The 21,508-nt window shown below is 41.7% G+C and overlaps 1 protein-coding gene across 6 annotated transcripts in view; it reads left to right on the top strand.

Annotated features, from left to right (window-relative positions):
* The window catches only part of MITF (melanocyte inducing transcription factor), a 102,607-nt gene that overhangs the window by 22,874 nt on the left and 58,225 nt on the right, over positions 1-21,508 (top strand). The window contains exon 1 of one of the 6 annotated variants that reach the window (XM_071550265.1): positions 8,349-8,367. The exons of the other annotated variants lie outside the window; for them this stretch is intronic. The gene's annotated coding sequence lies outside the window, so the exon portion shown is untranslated. Of the gene's footprint in view, positions 1-8,348; positions 8,368-21,508 lie in introns of those variants that run through there. 6 annotated transcript variants of the gene reach the window in all.

The raw sequence follows: 21,508 nt of genomic DNA, 5'->3' as shown, positions 1-21,508 counted from the left end.
AGTTAAATTGTCTGTTAAACTGGAGCTCTAATGCTTCATTGTGTTCAGATGAAGTTTCCCATCTCATTCCCTGTCACACACGAGGCTTGCACCATGTTATTTTCATCTGCAGGCCTCTTAAGGGCTTTGTTTGTTGCCTGTGAGTCCTGTGTTGCTGGGATGTCATGGTATACTGAACATTTGATTAAATGTTTTGCTACAGATCAGTTCCCCTTGCTGAGTGACAGTGATTTAACCAGCAAGCCCCCAGTTTTAAAGCCAGAGTTTTCAGTCACACTTAAGCCTGTGACTGTGTAACCTGTTTCTGTGCGTGGTGGGGCTTTGCTCTGCCATTTTCTGTGGTTTTGACTTGTGGGCTTCTGCTGCCCTCACACCACACTCACCTCCTCCCTTGTTTGTGAGTCCCCACAGTGCTGGGGTCCACCAGGCTCTGCTCCTTCTCAGTACACAACGAAAATACCTCCTTGGGCTCTCAGAGATGTTTCAGGTTACATAAACCAGAATTTAAAATAGTATCTTTTTCACAACATTTGGAACACGTGTTCGTGAATATAAATTTTCAGCTCGGTGCCAACAGAGTTAGTTTAACAGATGCAGAACTCTGTTACTAAGAATAGTTTCTGCAGTTATCTCCCCACACAAATTTTCTCCCTGGGCATTTGCTATGTGCTTATCAACACTGCAGAAGATCATATGCATGTTCTTTTTTTCAGAAAATAGTCTGCAAGCTTTCTGCTTTCAGAAGCTATTGAAAGCAAGTTCCTCTGAAGCCACACTGAGTTTCAACTGATGAATCAGAATTCTGCATGGAAAGATTTGGGTACAAACACAATAAGGAAATTTAGCAATACCTTTTTTTGTTCTTGTGGTTTGTTTTTTCTTTTTTTTTCCATCCTTGCTTTCCCTTGGTCAACAGCAACACTTGCTGGCAAGAGTGGGAATAACAGATCAATCTTATTTTCAGTTGGATTCATGTTTGTCAGTCACCCAGCTCTTTTCCAGTAGTTACACAGTGAGGATTTTCCTGGTAGGGAAGATTATATAATGCCTCGACACAAGCTGCAGACTCCCTCCTATGACATTAAGGCCATAAGAACAGCGGAAGTCAAATTCAGATTTTGTTTGAATGAAAGCTGAATTCTCAGAGTTTTCCCACTAAAATGAAGTGCTCTCATGAGTAAAGCAAACAGGATTTGATCTCCAGTAAGCACAGGAAACTATATTTAAACAAGAAAGAAAGAGTTAATTGAAGATTGCCTGTTCCTCTTTTGCCAAGCAGCAGAACTTTTATAGGCTGTGAAACCGTGGTTGTTAACCTGAGTTAATGGGGATTGTCTCATTCATTACCATACACTGTTAAGAGTAATTGTTGGTTCCTCTGTTCAGGCAGTGCTTCTGTTGCCAGTGATGTCAGGAGATCTGCTTCATTTAAAAAAAACAAAGACCTGGGCTTGGTACGTTAGTAGCCATTGAAGGTGAACATAAAAGAAATACAATAGAAACAACATACTGAAGGTATTTAGGTTTTTAAGGTATTTGAGTGTCAGTTCTCCTCTCGGTGTTCAGTTTGTTGGCATCACCAGCTGTGGTAGGTCCCACCTCCCTGGGTGTTGTCCCTTCCCCAGCCCAGTGGTTTCACTGATATCTGGATTTTTCAGAAGTTTAAAACTTTTTTTCATAGGTGGCATTTCTTTTTGCTCAGCTTTTACAGCCTTCAACATTTGTGATGCCAAGTATCTGTGCTGGGGTATTTACAGGATTCCCTAAACATGGAGCTACTGTTCAGGTCTGGCTCTAAGTGTTACAGCCCCTTTCCCTGCATAAGGATCACCAGCATACTGATGGATTCTGCCTGGATTCGCCTCGTAAACTCCTAAAGTAACTTTAGGATCTGCTCTTGGGATGAGAAAACAGCTGGGCCTTGGAAGCTGGAGGCTGCTGTACCTTGCTTGTCTGTACCTGGGAGCAAAACTGATCCCTGAAGTTCTGTAGGACTTCCTCGTTGAGACAGGGGAATATGGGGAGGCAGAGGAAAGCTTGGGATTTTCCATATTCTTGTGCTTAATTTAAAGCAGTGATTCAGCCAGCCAAGGGAGACAGTTTATCTGTTCAGCTATGGCACAGGCGTTGCCTCTTCTTGTGCCAAATACCTTTGAGGATGGGAAGAGACAACATGGTCCTTCTGGAAACCTGAGAAGAATTTTGGTGGTTAAAAAGACAAAATGAGCTTTACTCTACTGAGTCTCTGCTGCCGTTTATACCTGGTAGAAGAGACAGGGATTATTTCAGAGTTCATGAATCGATGCTTATGTTATTTTAAGAAAGCCTTTTATTTCTGAGTGATCTGTGTAACTTGGTACTTTAATGTCTCATGAAGAAGGCTACTGTGTGTGGTTTGTCCATCCAGCAGCTGTAATAACCCATAACCATAGAGTGCTGTGCTGTAGGTCTGAGATAAATGTTGAAATCTGCATGTTTATTTCTGAAACATGATACAAATGTAATAACTTCTGAAGATCAGCTATAGATTAGCAAATACTTGGTGAGTCATACCTTCCCCTTGTTTCTTTTTTTTTTTCTTAAGCATGTCATAAGCGTTTAGGAAAGCTCATTCATCCCAGATAGGTGTGAAATCAATCTTTGATGCACAGGGTTGTGACTCAGGGAGTGGAAACAAAAAGGCCACTTGGTGTAATGTCTGCTGCTGTGCTCTTGCCAAATGCCTTGAGCAGAGCGGGAAATCTCTTCTGCTCTAGTTTGTTTGGGAGATGCTTTGAAGATTATGGATCTCATCCATATAGCAGACACCAATTAACTGTGATTAGGAGTGTTGTAGGTAATAGCTCTGCTATGAGGATGAAAAGAAGATGAGAAAGATGAATAGCACAGGATATGAAGGTATTGGCTGGGTGCGTGAGGGAAGGTGATGGGGTATTGGGAGCCTTGTTCCGAGGGGAACAAGACAGCAGGGAAGTGTGAGACAGTCCGACCTGGAGGGAGCCTTTTCTGGAGGGTTTCTAGGGCAGGCGTCAGCAGCTGGCTGGGAGCCGATGTCAAGGTGAGTTTCTGCTTCATCTCCATGCTCTGCCTTCTGTCTCTCTCTTTGTTGTGTGCGTGCCTTTGGCCCTTCAGATGGAATAAGTGGATCTTTGCAGGATCCTTTGGTCTTTTATGCAGCACAAAGAAGAACTCAAAGCCTTTAGACTCTGTCTCTTGCCCGTTCTTTCTGGCTTGAAATTAAGTATGTCAAATATATCGTTAGCTATGAGAACTTTTCCTTATCCTTCCATGTCTACCTTCTGTCCCCCAGAACCAGCAGTGCCACGAGGTTCTCCATCCCTTTCTTCCCACACTTGCTCTTTCATCATGGAGGGGTTTTTGTCTGTTGATAAAGTGAACTGGATGCCAAAATTTCATACATGTTCTTCACCCTCTCACTTTGAAGTCACTATTCCAGATTTGTCTTGTGTTACAGCACATCTGCTTCACCTTCCCAGAGCTTTTGTTGTGTGCTCATGCACCGTGTCCAACAGAACACTGTTCATGATTGGTAGCTGTGTGAGCCTTTAAAAATGGTTTTATTAAGGAACTGTGCTTTAAGTAGAGAGATGGCAGGGAGCTGGTGTCATATTTTGGGGCTCTTGGTGGCATGCAGGAGCCTCTACACTGTTCCCAGTGGATGTCATCTACTCCAGAGGTGTAGCCTCTGCACCCCAGCAGTGTGAGGCTGATGGAGCAGCTTTCAGAGCGCTCTTGTGTGCTGAGTGTGTTTGAGCAGTGTTGATGTTCCTGTAATTGCAGCGGGTGGACAAACAGGCTGCTTATTGCTCCTGTGATTGCCCAGGAAATGTTCTGTCAACTCCACCCTTTTTTTCCTGATGTGTAGCACATCCCTCTGATCCAGTGTTGGGCTAAGCTGGAGAGGGGAGCAGAGCTCTGGGTGAGTCATCTCACAAAGCTTTTACAGCAGGTGCCTTGCCAAATCTGCTTACGTACCTTTCTTTTCTCATAGTTCTTTTCTGCCCCATCTCTTCCGTTTCTTTGGGTTGTTGTTTGACAAGGTGCTCTTAATAGAAACAGACTTTCTAGCTCATTTTTTCCCCATGTGTCTTCCATTCTTTCCCTTGAGATCTCCAGCTTGCCAGTGCAGGGGCCAAACTGGCAGGTAAAAATTATCTTGATGCTTTCTGCTGCAACACTTCTGTGGCAACATTGCATAAAATCAACTTCATTCAAAGAAAATGAAGGAGAAGGATCAGCAGAGCAGCACCTGGGGAGGAAGGACTCACAGCTACAACACTGTTTCAAACTGTCTGTTGGCCTTGTTGCATCAAAGTGAGTTGACTACTTTGTATGGAAAAAGTATTCCTCCTTCTTGAGTATTTCTTCTTTCAAAGGGAAGAAGAGATCCATAGTGGGAAGTGGTTGGGGTTTTTAAATTATTATTAAACAATACAAACAAACCCCTTTGGTTGGCATCTATTGTAAGGACTGCTGCTGTCTCCTGGCTCACTTCTGTCTCCCCCCCATATTTCTTACATTGCCTGTCTTCTATAATTACAGTTTTTAAGGACATGAGTGGTCATGTTTGCTATTTGTGTAGTGCTGTTTGGACAAGATGCTGATTGATGTTGACTGCTCCTGTGTGCTCTGGCAGTGCTAACAAATAATTAAGTAGCTTCTATGTGGCAGATAGAGACTAAGTCTATATATGATGGAAGGTGCATAAAACCCCTGATATGCTGATATATTGTGTGTGTGTGGAGAATGTATGCAAAGCTTTAAGTTTTGTGACTTGGATAAATAAGCTGGTTGCAGGTGGTGGGTCAGAAAAATCCCATTCACAGAGGATAAAACACCCAATATGCTCAAAGGATTGTAGTAAAATAGAAGCCTCTGGGTATGGTGTGCTGTCAATCAGAAGTGCAGAAACAAGTAATTCAGCAGCTGCTTTAATGCTTTCAAATGTTATTGTAATTTTTAATGCATATGGGCAAAACCTTTACACACTTAAACAATTAAGTTTTTCTTCAAATGTGTATAATAAACTCAGGCTTTTGGTCCTCATCAGCTTTTTACCTAGTCTAAAAGAAAAAGCTATAATAAGAGAGGTCTTCAGTAAATCCATTTTGACTTAGGCCACTCTTCACCTTCTCTCTCACTGGAGAAATGCTGTATGGTTTCTTTTTGCAATGTAAATATTTAAAGGGAACATAACTTGTTGGTGGAAACTGTCTAATTAAAAGTATTAGGAGCTGTGTTTATTTATAACTTGTATGAATAATTATTACTCAAAGTCTGAGTATTATTTTCTTGGGAAGTCCCTCATTAGAAACTCTGCATCATCAAGGGTGAACTGTACTGTTACTTAACTAGTTTCGGTTTACATCTGGGCAGAGGCATAACAAGAGAACTGCAAAGGAAAATATAACATGATGTGAATATGGAAGCAAATTTTTCATCATCCCAGTGTTTTTCATAATTATTTTTCTTTGTTGTTTGGAGCTTAAGCTCAACCAGTGCTTAGCTGCTTGTGCAGTAGAATGTTACATATGTGGAATGTTGTGCTGGGTGGTGTTGGGAGGAAGGGGGAGAGAATTCAGGGAGGGGTGTGTCCTTCCCCCCTTAATGCCAGTGCTGCTGGACATCTCTGAGCCTGCCATGTACCTTCTGACAGACTGCACCCCTTGGTGCAGCTCTGCTTGGGTTTTACATCCAAGTGTTTGGCCCCTCTCCATTTCCTTTAGAACAGGGACCATTGTTTGTGCCTGCACAACAGTGGCTGTGTTTTCTAATTCAAAAATGCCTCATAGAAGAGGCCTTTATCATCATTCCTGTTTTGCAAATGGGAAAATATAAAACAGGGAAGGGAGCAGCTTTACTCTCAGGTGATGTAGATGAGCAGCACTCAGAAACAGCATCCTCATCCTCACCAAGTCTTATAGTTATTTCTCTTGATGTTAGTGCCAACAAGTAAAACTCTCCTGTGTGCTTCTAAAAATAAAGTTTATTACAAAATGTTTCAGAACAAGAAGAACCTTTACCTTAGTACAGCCAGAGCTGGCTTAGTTGCAATTACTGATAATCATGGCCTTAAGCTACTGGCTGTGACATTCTTTGACAGGTAGGAATAACTCAGTAGTCAGTGCTGGAGCTATAGAGTTGTAGAGATGTGGCACACAACAACAACATGTACAGCAGGCTACTTCTCATCCTGCAGATTACTGGATAGGAAGTTTCTCTGCTGTCTGCTCATGTCTGGGTCTGGGAAGGGGTCTCCTGCATGGTCCTATGCACAGAGAGTGAACTCTGACCAGCCAACTTCTTGAAGCTGTCATTTCATTTTTTTAACATAACACTTGACCTTTCCTTAAACAGAACAAAAAGCTGTTGGAGTTTCTAGTTCTTATTCTCTTAATTTTTTGATACTCTTTGTTCTACATTTCTTCCCTTTTTTTAGGAACTAATGCTGTTCTTTCTGGACCTATAAACATGAATCTTCTGTTCTATCAGTCTACATACACTCTGACAAGTATTCTTCCATCTTTACTACAATGATCTTCAGTTGCACTCTCCACACTTTTCTGGCCTTGTCTTTCCTTGTCACTTACTTCACCTGCCCTGATACCTGCCTGCCTCCTGCCTTTTTCATGCTGTGGGTGCTTAAGGCTCCACCTGTGCCGCATCCCTTAGGGCATTCCTTGCTCCTGACAGCTTCTCTTCGTCTTTTTTTCTTGCATTGTCCTGTGCCCTTTTCTCCTGAAGGAGAAAGCCTCTTGTACTACATCCTTCCTTTTGATATGAAGCTTTTCACTTTATTCTCTCCTTGTACTATTGAAGAAATGAAATTTCTGTAGCTTTGTGCCTAATAGCAGATCTTGATTCTTTGTGTTTTCACAGTATAAAGATATCCCAACTATACCTCTCTTTTTCATAGTGTTTTGTACAGCACAAACCAAAGAATGATCCCCAAAACTCTTATTTTGTGACATTACTTAATTTGGAGTGCAAAGGGTAGAAAAGTAAGTAATAAAGAAACAAAGTGAGAAGTTACAAATTCATCTTTCAGGACAAGAAGAGGCTGCTTTCTGTATCAAAAATTTCTTATTAACAAGTGAAAACTGTAAGAACTTTGCTAACTGACTGTTTCTTAGACCAGGCTAGGATGGCAGAGAGTGCACTTGTGGCAAGACATGAGTTTGCTTTGTGTTCAGGATGGGCTGAGGAGTGGTTCCGACCTATCTGCCACTGTTTTCTTTTATCCTCTGTTTGCTATCCACTAATCCTTATGTCCATGACCCAAACAAGCCATAATGTGTGCTTTGTAACTGGCATCTCACTGTGATTTATTTTTGCCTGTTTGCTCAGAACTGTTTGCTTCTGTGAGATTTGCTTTTGAAGGGTTGTGCGAGAAATAGCAAAACAGAAAAGGTGTATTTTTGGACCTTGGCGTTGTTCTGAGCAGTGTGAACACCTGGAAGCCTAATGAAGAATTTGTCAACTATAAGCCTGTGCTTTTCCCTTCAAGTGTTTCTGTTTATCTAATACAGTAGTCTCCTTGTAAACTTTTGAATTGTTCATGCCCTGTGATCATCATGGCTGCAAGAACATCAGTTTTTATTATTATATTCTTATAACTTTTGATGTTTCAGACAAATGGGTTTGTTCATCAGCTCCTCTCTCCTCTTAACAAGTACTTTGTGGATGCATCCTGCAGTCATCTGTCCTGGTTTCTTTTATATTTAGGGAAGGCAAAGGAGTTGTACTAAATAGTGTCAAGATTGGCCAAGGGTGGTCTGGACCATCTACTTTGAGTCTCTGAGTTCTGGCCCAAGATCTTTAAACAGCGACTTTTCTGTGTGGATGCCCGAGTCCAGCTCAAGTTGTCTGCAATCTGTTGTCCTAAGTGTGGGCTGAGGGGTAAGAAAGACCAAGCTGAAAGAAGAACAAGAAAGGATAAGAGAAGCGCAGGCAACTTTCTGTCTTGAAACTCATAGCCTGACTTAGGGAGGTGATGAGAGAAGTGAGGACTTCTGCTGGATTTTCAGAGACAGGTCAAAAATGTGTGAGCCTAAGAACCATACTACAACTGTCCCTAAAGCTAGATTGCTGCTACAAGGAGTTTTTTGTCATGGCGATAGCCATCCTTTGGTAGTAACCTTTTGTGTCTTCTGCCAGAAGTTCAGCTTTTGCTTCTGCCTAAGATTTGAACCTATGGAAGTAACATGGTGAATGTTCTTCTCTTTTAGAGTGTGTGTTGGTTGTAAGAAGGATGCTGGAAACTACATATTTTGTGTGACAGTGCACCTGAAGCAGAGATCAAGCAGCTAAACTGCAGTCATTCATTCTTTACTTTCCAACATTTAGGTACTGTTTCTTATCCCTGTCCTGAGCCTTGCTGTCTTGTCTGGTTCTTACATAGAAATTAATACTTGTGCTCTAGTCAGTGACAATGCAAGTGAAATCAGAGGCAAGTGCTGGGATTCTGGGGTCTCCTCTCTCCCCACCAATGCTCTGTGCTAAGCAGTAAGTGGAAAGATCATGAGTGTTTTCTTCAGATGTTTTGGGAAGACTTGCTGTGTCAAGATTTATGTGCCCAATGGCTTGAATGACACAGCCAGATGGACTGTGTGCTCAAGTGGCTCTGCCTGGTCATGGCATGTCTACAGGCTTAGTCACCTATTAGATGAAGTTTTTGAAACATTTTTGTTTTAGTTTAGTTTACCAAACAAGGCTCACTAAATAATTCTAGAATCTATTGAATATTGTTTTTTCTTAGTCCAATAGAAACAGTTATTTAAAAATGCTTGGAGAAGTGTTTCTCAGTATATGCTTTGGTTTTTCTGCTGACTGAAATTGTTTATTAACTTGATGATGCAGCAAGGCTGCTCTCTGAAATAGATTATCTAATATACCCTCTACTGCTCTGCACAGTCAGTGTGTGTTTTCTTTAAAATGCTACAAGAAGCACAAATATAGCTGGAGCACCCAGTCTGGAGTCGGGGGCAAAAATAAACATGACATTATTATGTTAGACTTGGCCACAGTTCTGACTGGTGGTGCGCTTTGATAACTTTGATATCTAATATTTTTAAGCAGACCTCAAGGTTCACAGGGTTTGCTAAATTGGTGGCTAAGTCTTTCTCTGTCCATTTTTTTCTTTGATGCTCTTGTTTTGGTGTTTGTATCCTTCTCTAAAGCCTGGTATTACAGAAAGCCAGGGTTGTACTTCTCCCTGCTCGTAACCAAAGTGGCAGTTGGATACAATGCCCTGACTGCCAACTGCAAATGCTCTTTTTTTTTTTGTCCAGCAAGGTCAAAATTACACAGACTTGTAATCAGCTCACTGTCACCTTACTAAAGCATTTTTGGAACTCTCTTACCTCTTTTCCTGCACCGAAACTCCTGAATTTAGTATCATTGAAGCCCAAGGGTTAGATTGTGCTGTGAATTTGCGACTGCTCATTTCATGTGCATTATGCTCATTCAGACTTTTAAAAGGCCATTCCATTTCTTCTGCTTGTGTTTTGGGAAGCCATCGGCAGCCTGCCAATGGATTCTGGCCACTGGGCTACTCTGGGTCCATGTCACTGCTATTATTCCTACCACTATACCAATAGCTGTATTTATATTTGCAGTATCACCAGCTACAGCCTTTCTATTTTAGGAATCCCTGGCATGCTGTAGCCTTTCCAGAACATGATTTGCACTCTTAGGGAAAATGAAAGATGCATCCAGCAGAAAGGAGCAAGCTTGCAGAAGTTTGGATGTACATCAAGTTTCCTTGAGGCATACCTTAAGAGAAATGATGGCTGGTTATGAAATATGACTGCTAGAAGATTTCTGTCACTTACAGAAAACTATTAGGGAGAGATTCTGACTGATTCTGCTTAATTTTTTCCAATGCATATATATTGGTCAAGTACTTCTCTTTTCAGTGCTGAATAGCTGTTAACTCAGTGTTGTGGATTTGTCACTGAAATTAATGTTCAGTAAAGAAGGTGCTCCTCCATGCTATAATATTTTCCTAAATCTGTTTAAAGGTAATTAAAAGTGATCTTGGACTCTTGAACTGTTGTAGAATAGCAGTATGCCAACCACCCTGTGTGTGTATGCATTTGTTGGGTTTGAGCAGGAAAAATATTGCTCAACTCGCTGCTGTTTTGGGGGAAAGAAAGGAGTTCATCTGCTCACTGTTTCTTTATAGGCAGATTTGATCTGTTAGTGTTTTAAGAAAGCAGTTAAGAAATTTGCTGTCTCCACATGGATTTCTATGCTTGATGGGGGGAGGCAAATGTAAGGGTTCAGTTGTTTCTTGTTGGCTCAGCTAACTGAATTTTAGTAGTTGTCAACATTATTAAAAGCTTACATGTTATCTCTAGTTAGTTCTATTAAAAGAGTTTGGCTGGTGTCAACATTCAACCTCTGAATCTCTTAAAATTACAGTAGGTCAACAGACAAACTTAGAAGGATTAATAAAGAATTTAACAACAAGGGCCCTGTGCCTAAATGACTTGTGTAGGGCCTTTGTAGCAGTACATGAACAGAGTAACTGAAGAGTAGTTAAGAGTCTTGTTGCAACTATAAATGTTCTTATGAACTTTCCAATGAGTGATGCTGTGCCTGGGCCACATCACCTTTCTAATGTGCATGAATAAATAGAATATTTTAAAGTATATGACAAGTAACTTAAGAGACAAAGATACTAAATCTCAGTGGTTTTGGACCAGAAATAACCTGGGTTGGAAGGGACTCCTGAAGGTCATCTGGTCCAACCCCTTGGTTCAGGGTCCAAGCTTGAAGTTAGCCAAGGCTCTAAGCAGCCTTGTCTAGTCAAGTTTTGCTTATCTCCCAGGGATCACTAATGAAAGTGTTGAGCCATGTTGATCTCAGCGTTGACCCCGGCAAGGACAGCCACTATTAACCACCCCATCCAGTGTGAGTTGACCTGCTGGGCAGTCTCCTCACATCCTGTGGTCACGTCCATGGCGATTGCTGCCCTCCCCTGTGTCCTCAGGCCAGCCATGTCACCGTGGAAGGCAGACAGTTTGCTGAGGCACCATTTGCCTGGTAGAAGAGCCATCCCATCACCTCTCCCCAGCCCTACTGTAGATTACACAGGTGTTTGACCTGTTTGCTTTGCCCTTCTGCTGGATCTAGACTATCCTGGCAGGGAGCAGCCAGTCAGGAGTCAAGGCAGAGCAGTGGACCATTGATTTCTAATGTATTTTCCTTTTGTCAGAGGGCTTAGCAATGCCAGGGCTGTGGGGCTTTCCTTCCGGATGCCACTGCCGGGCACTTCTCAATGTGCTTCACTGCCTGGATGTTCCAGGTTTCAGAACATTCTCAGCTGTACTGATCGGTACATTGAGGGTGGGAAGAATTTGTTTCCTGTTGAAGAAATTAATTGCTGCTAACTTCCCACATTCTTCTTTCTCAGTTTTGACACTGAATATTTTCCAGGTCCTATTTTTTTTCCGGTGATGATTTTGGCTGGAAAAACTATAGGTTGGTTTTTAGTGTTGTTTGCTCAAAAGCAGCTAATATTAAGAGAAAAGCTCATTTGCATTTTCAGAACTTGTGGATGATTAAGTTTTCAGCAGCAGCGATTTTTTTAATAATTTATTTGAGTGCTAACAAAATATGTGCATGTACAAAAGCTGTGTTTGAGTGCACAGAGATTAAGTCAGCTATAAATAGCATCTTCTGTGACCCTGCTGGAATTTTCTTTAAGCTTGGAAACACTGAAGTGTGTGTTTTGTCAGATTTGAATCATGAACTTTGAAGAAGAGCTAATGACTTCTTATTTCTTACCCCTAATCTTCAACTACAGCATTCTTTATATGAACAGCAGATCATTCTGAAACTGTCCCTCAGGCTTCATTTACCTTATTTAACTTCATTTACTTGTTTTGTTCATTGTAACATTTTTTTCTGCTTCAGTTGGTGTGTTTATGAAATAATTATTTTCATCCCTTATTTTCAGATCCATGCAAGCTGTGAAATTGTTGCTGGGAGTGATGGTTCCCAAAAAGTTCCTTATTTTCTGTTGTACTTAAACCCAAACTTTTCCTCTTGAACATCTTGTAACTCTTACCCTGATGAAATGTGTGGCTTTCTCTGTTACTCTGTTTTGCTTTCCCGGTGACTTAATAAAGAGCTGTAGCTGGGACTAAACAATCAGCTCTTGGGACAAAATCCCTGTTCTTTGCTACCTGTCCTGGTGGACCTGGTTGTAGGCAAGGGGTGGCAAAGCACTTGTTTGCTTTTGGGGCTGAGATTCAATTCTGGGCTTCAAAAGTGTTCCCAGGATGTGCTGCATTCAAAGCATCTGGGGTGCAATTAGCATAACTGTTAATTATGTTTTACCAACAAAACAATAAAAACTGATTGAAACCCCCCAGTTTGGTTGAAATTGAAATGTTCTGTAGGAATGCATTAGCTTTGACATATTTGTAGGAAGCAATCATAATGTTTTGCACATCCCTTTTGGATGGCGAATTTCTTTCAGCATATATTAGTACTTAAACTATAATAGTTGTTTTGGTAATTGGTTGAATCCTTGCTTCAAAAATCTTTTCTTTAAATTTGTCTCTGTTTCTGTGTAGAACAGAATTGCAAAAAATAAATTCCAGTGCTTGACTAGCTCTTGTTTGGCATGAAGTTGTAGAGCACTTAAAATTCCTCATACAACAGCTTTAATTACTCACTAATCTTGCCTAAAGATTGGCTGAGAATGTCAGCTCCCTTTTCCTGTTGCTTATTCTCAGTAGAATAGCCTGCAAATGCCTGGAGAAAATGTACTGGGAGCATGTACTGTAGAACACAGGTGAAGGGGTACGGAAACACTTGCCCAGAGGTCAGACTGTTGACATTTTATTAGCTGGTTATTGATCTCTATCACTAGTCTGACAGTTGTATAGCTATTGTAGAATGAGTTAATAATTTCTTGGTGTAATGCAAAATCAACACCCCATTGGTCTGAGCCCCTGAATGTGACCCCCATGAAGGGGATGGTGCGAGAGGCTGTTCCCAGCACGTCTGCTCTGCTCCACGGAGTCTTCCTCAATGAGCAACTCTTTTGGACGAAGACTGACGGATAGCTGTGCCTTCCTCTTTCCTTTCTAAGTTGTGTTGGGCTTTGATGAATGTGTTAGTGCTCATGTTGTCGGCTGTTCCCTTTTTTTAGAAACAATTCTTGCCCGCAGTAACTCTGTATTCACAGTGAGTAATGGAGAAATCATTGCTCGTTAATGATTCACTTGCAGGTTCCTGTGTTGCTGTTGTCTCCAGCAGCATTGCTCAGCCGAGCACTTAAACCTGATTTTCATAGTTTCAGTAGGTTGTTGGAATGACCAGGTGTCTGGTGTCTGCCTTCGATTACTGATCCTCTGGTCCAGAGTATATCCTTCCAGAGCTGGTCCTGCTGATGGTCTTGGCAGGATTGTAGAAATTCGGTGCTGTTGAGCCTTGCAGCTTCTTAAAGACCACTTGTACTTATTACTTTTTGTTGGTTTGTGAAAACTATTTTCTTAAAGACTAACTCATGGTTTACGTGTCCTTCTGTGTGTGTCTCCTGTACACTAAAAAGAATAAATATTAAACTTTGAATTTCCATTTTGAACTGTATTTTCAGGTAAAGTTCTCATCCCAGCCTCTCCAAAGTGTTTGCTTTCTGCACACTTGATCTACTTTTTTGGGAGGTGCATGTGCTTTGCTGCTGCATTTATAGGAATGGTGCCTCTAATCAAGGAGCAAAAGCAAACTTCGACTCTTAATAACTCAGCTGCAGAAACAGTGTCCCGAAAGATGCCTGGGGTCACAGAGTCCAGTTCTTTGTCTTAGTTGTGCCTGTCATATCCTCCCTAGGCTGATTGAGTTACGCAGACAGAGCTTGCCTAATAATTCAGCTTCCTATTTTGTAACAGTCATTATTGTAAGCTGTTTCATGATGCCATTGTTCGAATAAACTATGGAAAAAAAATAATAAAAAGGGCTCACACAAGAACAAGAGGATGCTTTCGCTGCTTCTGGCTTAGTTATTTCCTGTGAAAAAAACCCACTTGCTATGCGATGCTCGGGATTATTCAGCACCAGTCAGCCCAATAATAGAAATTAATAAGCTAAAAACCCCTGCAAGCTTTAGGATGTGAACAATGTGAAAATGCTGTGGCCTGACTTTTGAATATTCAGTATCTTTTTTTTGTTGTTGTTCTTGATGTCTACTCACCTTCCAGCGTGGGTGGCCAAAGCCCAGCGGCTCCGAGTCATTTCCCAGCACCCTTGTGCAGGATAACGGAGGCCCTGGGCTTGGCAGTGCTACATTTCAATGCAAGGCTGGGGTGAAACCTGCACCCCAGATGAAAGAAGGGGAGAGACAAGCCTCTGCTCGGCCATGGGCACAAGCATAGGAGGAGCAGGAGGCTACAGCCGATCCCAGGCCAAAGGGGGTGTGTGATGGGAGCGTCCACCAGTAAAGCATTGTAGGCTTGGGGTGATTTGGGATCCAGTTATTTTTATGGCTTTCAAGAGTTCCTGTAATTGATTTGATTGTAGGAAGGAAAAGCAGAATTGTGTACTGAAAGTAGTTTTTGTGGGTTTTTTTCCTTGCTTCTTTTTTTCTTGTCAGTGGTGAACCAGGTCACATTGGTGCAAGGGAAGGCTTTCCTGGGGTCATTTTCCCACTGTCATTTCACAGCAATGGCTTCATACCCTCTCCATTTTCTTCCTCTCATGTTGCCCTTCTCCACTTTCCCTTCCCTACATGCTGCCCTTTCCCTCCCATCCCACCTGTTTGCTCCTGGCACAGTCGGAGCCGGCCACATGCCAGTGCCGGGAGGGACCCAGAGCTCGTCCTGCCAGGGCACCTTTGCCTTTCTGAATTCATCGGCTCCGGGGTGTCACATACCAGAGAGCTCAGACCTGCCTTTTGGTCTCAGTTTGTGCAAAAAGTAGGAATATCTCTGTTCAAGTTTATTTTTTAATTGAACTCTTAATGTCTAATGTGAAAGAGCAGAGAACCTGCTTATTTTTATTTTTTAGGGGAGGGGTGTCCCTTCAAACAGCCTGAGATTGCTCTGCATCAGGTTGATCCACAGAAATTGTTTGAAAGACCTGGGCCTAAGCTCTTATGGGAAACTGCTCTGGATCAATGAAAGAAAACATTCAGCAATGTGCATTTTATACAAGCATTTAAACTTTTTTTTTTGGTTTTGTTTAGTAATAAAAGGAACAAAGCTATTATTAGTGACCATGGGCTTGGGAGTTTGCTAAAGCAGCAATAGTTACTCATCTGTTTTCATTTGCAGAAGTATCCTAACAAAGGCAGCCACAAATGCAGTGGCAGGGTTAGGAGGTGGATGGTAGGAGTGGAAGTGCAGTTTCTGGAAGCCAGTGCTTACTAAGACCTTTCTGACTAGTCTTGGTTTTGTGGCCATCAGGAGTTCAGGTCTCAGTGAGCTTTTGCTGGATTGGAACGTGAAAGAATGGATCCCCTGGGTAAGTTCTCAGTCCTTTTTCTTCTCTGAGGTGCAGCAGAGTTGTATAGAACAGTTGTCTCTCCTGGTGCCAGCATGGGGTTGTGTCTGCACATCAACTCCTGCAGCTGGCTTGTAGGAGATGGAGAGCAAGCAATAGTATATTATTATTTTGTTTTAGTTTTCCCCCTCCCCTCCTGGCCCAGGTAGGAATCAAATGGAGAAATCTGACTTAGAACAACAAAACGAACAGTATTTCCTTGCTCATTTCTTTCTCTTTTGCAAACCAGCCAAACAAGCATGCACAAGACCTTTGCATGTGCTTTCATGTGCAGCCAGCTGGTTCAGGCTTTGCTCCATGGCAGATCCCATGGGCTGCAGAGCTGACTCTGTACATGGTCGGATTCACTCTGCCTGTGAGGGCAGTTTCCTCAGGTGCAGAAGGGCAGGTGAGTTTTCAGCTCAAAATGCTGTAGAGTGTGTCCAAAGAGTCTACAAATGAAATACTCCTATGGACTTCCTTGGGTTTGGAACTCTGTCCCAGCTAAGTTTCGTTATGAGGCTCTGAATACATGCCTGAATTTAATGCTGGAATTAAATGCTCAGTGAAAGTTGTTGTCTGATAATCCCAGTCAGCCTCTTTTTCTCCCCAGTCTTGCAACAACTAAGAGTCTGATTTGCAATTTGAGTTTAAATCATTTACTAGGACAAACGCCACAAGAAATATCTTGAATAGTAACAAACTTTCAGAAATTACGTCTGTGCACTGAAAATATGGACTTAAAATGATGGAACTGCAGAAGATCTAAGTGGAAAGGAGAGATGCAGAAGGAAAACTTTTGTTAGTGCATGGAGATGTGCTGGGGCAGCTGAGCCACAGCCTAGAAAGTTGCAAGTATTTTTCTAGTGTCAGAAATGATTCTGTCTGTGGTTTTTAGATAATAGATAAGCAAGGGAGGAATGACTGAGCTGCTTTATCTGGCTGCTTACAGAAATAGGAAATTTAGCATGATAATTGAATAAAAGGTCTTATCTGTATTTACGGTTGTTAATGGTCAGAAACTGCCATCTAAGAGAACAGATTATGTAAGTCATATTAATATTGTAAATATTATTTCCTGGATTTTATACAAACATTTTTTCAAAAAACATACCTTCTCTCTTCACTACATGCAATAATATTTTGCTTTCAGATGCCAAACTTTTGGGAGTAGAGTAATAGAGTAGGAAAGATGTTGCACTTGGTGATATTTTTACACACGTAGCAAGGCTTTTTTGAGTTTTAGGAGTAGGCTATTAAAATTTTTAATCTTCCACGTTTTTTTTTCCATAGTTGTTTTGCAAGCACAATAAAATATGTAGATGTGAAAGTTTGAAATGACCTGGCACTAAGGGGAACAAAGAAACCTTCACTCTCTTCAAACAGGATTCTGCACACAGAACTCCGGTTTGCTTGGTTTCCCTCGATGGCAAACAAATTTTTCAAGTGTACTTTGGCAGTAATTCACACCACCATTATGTTAAGTAGGAATGGAAGGATGTTGCTTTGTTGCCATGCGGAAATGCAGGTTTAAATCTCTTTTCTGTAGGTACTTTGTTTTTTTTTTTCTTTTCCTTCTCTTCTTCCCATGCATCTGTACCCAACACCACTGGGAATCATAGAATTGTGGATTGGTTTGGGTTGGAAGGGACCTTAAAAGACCTTCCAGTTCCAACTCCCCTTCCATGGGGAGGGAAAGCTTCCATTAGAGCATTTATTTTAAAATAAATATTCATGATTTTAATTGGAATGAGGAAAACATATGATTTGGCCAGCCTGGCTTGAAGATCACAGTTTAAATTTTTTTGCATGTGAAATGTTAACTGATACAAAAATGCATGCAGAGTGGGATCCACCTTGTATTTGCATATTGGTTTTTTTTAGTTCCAAGGAATTTTATTGCATTTAATCACCAATGAAAAATTATGAAGATGGACTTTGCTGTAGAAAACGTAGCAGTTTTTAGCCAATAGCAAAATTTTATGTGATACTCTAGTAATTTTGGAAAACTTTACAGAAAAGCCCCTGTGTATTGCTTCTTCGAGGGTGGTATTTGGGAGGTTGATAAAACGATGCTGCTGTTGAATAATGCAATGAGAAAATGATAAACCAGTTTTAAACAAGGTTTTAGCGCTGCTGCAGCTCAATCTAGAATATTCTGGCCAATTTCTGATGAAATTGCACCAGGTTTTGTGGAGCATGCTCTCCAATTGCAAGGTGCACCTCTTTGTTCAGGGCGGGACAGTGTCAGCACAGGAAAATGATATTGGGAAATGGGTGTTATCCATGAGTTATCCCTGCAGTACCGTGTCCTCATGGGAACACTGTAGGCGTTGCTGCAGTTCATTGGGTGGTTTGGGGATTTTTTGTGCCTTGGTTTCGTTCTGAGGAAACTTCTTTCAGCTTAAGCTTTGTTGGAAGTGCCGTGGTCTTGTCCTAGAGGTGAATCAGCCCATTCCTATGAATTCCAGCGTCATTTGCATGTGGGCATAGGGAGGGATTCTCACCCTTGCAAACTACCATCTTCTGCACTCACTGGAATCACAGTAGCCTTTTATTGCTTTCCATTTCTAATGGCAGAATATTGAGGTTGTCCTTAGCTAAGGAGGGATACACCTTACCTGAAGCAGTAACTGTCAGGCTGTTTGTTGTGTCAGTCTCAAGTGCTTCCCTCTTGGCACTTGTTAATATTTGCTCTGCATTTTCTGTTCTGGACCACTGTAATACTGAGCTCTTGGATCTATTTAAAAAGCCAAAGCCCAAAACTGTTTGGCCTGGGAACTACATTATTCTGGCTGACTTTGCAATCCCCAGTTTACCTGATGTTGGTGCTGCAGAGGCATGTGGTGGGATGGGTGGTGAAGTCTGATAATTTTCTTTTGCCTAAGGCTTTTTTCCTCTTGTGTTAGTGAATTTTTGAATCCCAGTCTGGAAAGATTTAATGTGCTGCGGTTTTAATAGTACTAAACACTTGTTAGATTTTTAAAAAGTCATACATAATTATTCAGATATTAAGGACTTCAGTTTCAAACAACTTGAGTATGGACTTAATCACAAGAATATACTAATGCATTTGATCTGCTTTGGCTTTTTTTCAGTGTAACATTTTCAGCTTAACGTTGTTGTGTATTTTGAAGATCATATTTACTTTTCCCCAATTATTTTTATTAAACCATTTTAGCAGCATGAACTAATGTAAGTGTCCTTAGAAAGCACTTACTCTGCCAGACAGGAGGGTGTTTTTCAGGTTCCATACTTTGGTTTTGTGTACTTAATTATTACTTCTTTCAGGATAAATTAGACTGTATTAAAAGAGCACTGGAGGCTGGAGTTCTTTGTTCCCAGGCTGTAAATAACATAATCAGTGAAGCTGTCTTCAGTTTGTTCCACTTTTGAACTTCAGTGGAAATTTTGGATGGCATGTCCAGGGTGTTGAACAGTTGCAGAGTGTCCAGGGTTTGAGTTTTCATGCTGTTTAATGGACTGAAAGGTGGTTCTGTGCTAAACATGTGAGCAGGTGTTCCAAGAGCCTGGCAGGTTCACCTTCAGTTTTGTCTTGTGTTGCTTGTCAGTGCTGGGTAGGAGATTGAAAGCCATGGGTCTGTTGGCTCCAGAGGATGGAGGATGCTGGGATTTAGAGGTGTGGTTTCAGCTGCTGTCTGTGCCATCCAGGCTGTGTGTCCCCAAGATGCTCTGCTCAAAAGCCTCGTGTTGAAAGTCATTATGTGTGATGGCATTTTGGTCTGGTGATGTGTGGCTGATGGACCTTCCAGCTACTGTCTTGAGTTCGGAAGGTATCCGTCTTAAATCTGCTCTCAATGAAACCTCTTGCTCTGCACATCTTCTGTCTACTGTCTACTTTCAATTGTCTCTTTTTGTAGTAGATATTTCTTGGGTTTATGTGTGTGTTGGGGGGAACCCCAAATCCTTGGGTTTTCAGTTTTCCACTGGGAGAGGAAGGGCAGGTGAGTTTCTGCAGATCAGCCCATGTAACCTTGTAGTTCAAAACATGAGAGCTACAGCTTTCCAGGATGGCAGAAAGTGGTGGGCAGATGAAGGTGTCGTGTTAAGACTCTTGAAGGTAAATTGGCTTAGTTTTCCGTGCAAAGCAAAGTCCCTGGAAGGGAATGCGGATTTTCTTTTTCTATCAAAGTTTGCTGTAGGTTGTAAGCATGTTATAACCATCTTGACCTGAATAAAATACTTAAATTGACTGACCAATTTTGACTGTCCAGTCTGGACTGGTAAAGGTATCTCCAGGCTGATCAAGGAGCCATTGCCTGGGAACCAGGGCATACCTTTCAGGACAAGAACATATGGTAGTTGTGCCCTTTATTTTCCTCTTTTGATTTTGTTCCTTGACTGAATAAAGAAACAATTTTTTTTCAATGCCGGTGACCCACTGGAATATTTGATTTAGCCAAACCTTCTTGACACTGACTCTGTGGACCAGTTAAACTGAAAAACATGGTGTGGTCAATAGAGGAAAATGGGGACTGAGGCTGATCAGTCTGATGTGAATGAGGAACAGCTTTTCCTTTTCATCACCTGCTCCCACAGTTTTCTAACTCTAGCTTTATTTCTGTGCTGTTATGTCAGTTATTTGTACCACTTGATGGGAGTTTTTGTCTATTTAAGAAATACTGACTTGGAGGAACTTTTGCATGATAAAAATGACCTTCTTTTAGAGCTTATTTTCAGTCTTAGTATTGAAGTTAATCTTGCCCATTGACTTATTCCATTTGAACATGTAACTGCCCCAAGTTAAGGAGGTGCTGTACCCCTCTGCTCTCTGAATGTTTCAGTGCAAAAATCTGGGGAAGAGTGTGGCAGCCAGACACAAAAGGTAGGGTTAGCTAAACTGTAGTCCCTTATTTGCAAAGCAGTGACACAGACACTCACTCAAGTTATTTCTAAATTAGTTAGAAAGTAGAAGTTTCATTTTTGAGGTATTATTTACTTTTTCAGTTCAACCCTTCTGAACTCTGACTCACTCAGCTGGGCTGATGTGGGAGAGGATGCAGGCAACAGCATTCCTGAAGGTGGGGGAGAGGGGGAAGAGAGGACTTCGAAGAAATTGCAGCATGATGACTGCTGATAAAAGTATCTCTTTCCAGCTGATCCAGGGTACCAGGTTGGTAAGAACAATGTTTCATCAGGGTCCTGGTGGGCTGGTAGCTCTAGAAGAGCATCTTTGTTGTGGGGTGACCTGCTGAGAAGGCTGTTCAAGCCAGCCTGTTCACCTTCTAGTAGGATTTCATTTGGCCCTGCTGGTGTTTGGGAAGGCAACAGCTCCTGTTGTGTGCAATATACAGCACTACTTCAGACCCATATGCTCTGCCAAAGAGTTTGCCTTGTCCTGCATCTGTCCCATTGGAGCCTTTGGCTGCAGGGAACCTTCTGTGTTCAAGGAACCACTGAACGTGGCAGTCAGTGCTCTGATCTAGTTGAAGGTGTTCATCGGTCACCGGTTGGACTCAGTCTTTTCCAACTTAATTGATTCTGTGATTTTGTGTCCTGTAATTCTTCACTGGCTGCTTCATTCCACAGTGACCTACTTTGATTAGGCAACCAGCCTTTATTTGAAAGGGAGCACATTGTTCCTTCACCAGTCCTCCAGCTGGAAACGGTTTCAGGTCTGGACTTCTCAGAATGAGACTTTGATACCAATTTAATCTTGTTCATGGCTGGTTTATATCACTTGGTGATGTGCCAGGGTTGTTCTCTCCTGGGTGTTTGTTTCTCAGCTGTATTTATAGATAGCAACACTCATCCTTGTCAACCTCCAAACTTTTCTTTAGCTTCCCACTATAAAGTGGGCTCATTTCCCTTATACTCTCAATTTTAGCTCCTTGTTCTTGAGTGAGTTGCCCAAGCAGGAGCCCTTGCCCACAAGGTACACAGACATTTTGCACTATGGACACTGGTGCTTCTCCATCCTCTGTGACATTGCCTTGTTTGATACAGCCTGAGGCTGCTGCTTTTTGTGCTC

The sequence above is a fragment of the Pithys albifrons genome, chromosome 3 (genome assembly GCF_047495875.1).
Source record: "Pithys albifrons albifrons isolate INPA30051 chromosome 3, PitAlb_v1, whole genome shotgun sequence".
NCBI classification, from domain to species: domain Eukaryota; kingdom Metazoa; phylum Chordata; class Aves; order Passeriformes; family Thamnophilidae; genus Pithys; species Pithys albifrons.
Note: the sequence above shows the minus strand (reverse complement) of the source record. Positions and strands in the feature narration are given on the sequence as shown.